This window comes from Physeter macrocephalus, chromosome 14, assembly GCF_002837175.3.
Source record: "Physeter macrocephalus isolate SW-GA chromosome 14, ASM283717v5, whole genome shotgun sequence".
Classification (NCBI taxonomy): domain Eukaryota; kingdom Metazoa; phylum Chordata; class Mammalia; order Artiodactyla; family Physeteridae; genus Physeter; species Physeter macrocephalus.
The window spans coordinates 108,642,194-108,644,255 of NC_041227.1; positions in this window are offsets into that span (position 1 = coordinate 108,642,194).

Consider the following 2,062-nt stretch of genomic DNA (forward strand, 5'->3'; position numbering starts at 1 on the left):
TGGTATCCTTTGCTGTGCAAAAGCTTTTAAGTTTCATTAGGTCCCATTTGTTTATTTTTTTTAATTTCCATTTCTGTAGGAGGTGGGTCAAAAAGGATCTTGCTGTGATTTATGTCATAGAGTGTTCTGCCTATGTTTTCTGCTAAGAGTTTGATAGTGCCTGGCCTTACATGTAGGTCTTTAACCCATTTTGAGTTTATTTTTGTGTATGGTGTTAGGGAGTGTTCTATTTTCATGCTTTTACATGTAGCTGTCGAGTTTTCCCAGCACCACTTATTGAAGATCCTGTCTTTTCTCCACTGTATATTCTTCCCTCCTTTATCAGAGATAAGGTGACCATATGTGTGGGGGTTTATCTCTGGGTTTTCTATCCTGTTCCATTGATCTATATTTCTGTTTTTGTGCCAGTACCATACTGTCTTGATTACTGTAGCTTTGTAGAATAGTCTGAAGTCAGGGAGCCTGATTCCTCCAGCTCCATTTTTCGTTCTCAAGATTGCTTTGGCTATTCGGGGTCTTTTGTGTTTCCACACAAATTGTGAAATTTTTTATTCTAATTTTGTAAAAAATGCCAGTGGTAGTTTGAAGGGGATTGCATTGAATCTGGAGATTGCTTTGGGTAGTAGAGTCATTTTCACAATGTTGATTCTTCCAATCCAAGAACATGGTATATTTCTCCATCTATTTGTATTATCTTTAATTTCTTTCATCAGTGTCTTATAATTTTCTGCATACAGGTCTTTTGTCTCCTTAGGTAGGTTTATTCCTAGATATTTTATTCTTTTTGTTGCAATGGTAAATGGGAGTGTTTTCTTAATTTCACTCTCATATTTTTCATCATTAGTGTATACAAATGCCAGAGATGTCTGTGCATTAATTTTGTATCCTCCTACTTTACCATATTCACTGATAGCTCTAGTAGTTTTCTGGTATCATCCTTAGGATTCTCTTTTTATATTATCATGTCATCTGCAAACAGTGACAGCTTTACTTCTTCTTTTCCGATTTGGATTCCTTTTATTTCTCTTTCTTCTCTGATTGCTGTGGCTAGAACTTCCAAAACTGTGTTGAATAAGAGTGGTGAGAGTGGGCAACCTTGTCTTGTTCCTGATCTTAGTGGAAATGGTTTCAGTTTTTCACCATTGAGGACGATGTTGGCTGTGGGTTTGTCATATATGGCCTTTATTATGTTGAGGAAAGTTCCCTCTATGCCTACTTTCTGATGGGTGTTTATCATAAATTTGTATTGAATTTTGTCAAAAGCCTTTTCTGCATCTATTGAGATTACAATATGGCTGTTATCTTTCAATTTGTTGATAAGATGTATTACACTGATTGATTTGCATACATTGAAGAATCCTTGCATTCCTGGAATAAACCCCACTTGATCATGGTGTATGATCCTTTTAATGTGCTGTTGGATTCTGTTTGCTAGTATTTTGTTGAGGATTTTTGCATCTATGTTCATCAGTGATATTGGCCTGTAGTTTTCTATCTTTGTGATGTCTTTGTCTGAGTAATCTCTAATAATCTTTCGTATTTCTGCAGTGTCAGTTGTTACGTCTCCTTTTTCATTTCTAATTCTATTGATTTGAATCTTCTCCCTTTTTTTCTTGATGAGTCTGGCTAATGGTTTATCAATTTTATTTAACATCTCAAATAACCAGCTTTTAGTTTTATTGATCTTTGCTATCGGTTTGTTCATTTATTTTTCATTTATTTCTGATCTGTTCTTTATGATTACTTTCCTCTGCTAAATTTGGGTTTTTTTGTTCTTCTTTCTCTAATTGCTTTAGGTGCAAAGTTAGGTTGTTTGTACGAGATGCTTCCTGTTTCTTAAGGTAGGACTGTATTGCTATAAACTTCCCTCTTAGAACCGCTTTTGCTGCATCCCATAGGTTTTGGGTCGTGGTGTCTCCATTTTCATTTGTTTCTAAGTATTTTTTGATTTCCTCTTTGATTTCTTCAGTGATCACTTCATTATTAAGTAGTGTATTGTTTAGCCTCCATGTGTTTGTATTTTTTACAGATCTTTTCCTGTAATTGATATCTAGTCTCATAG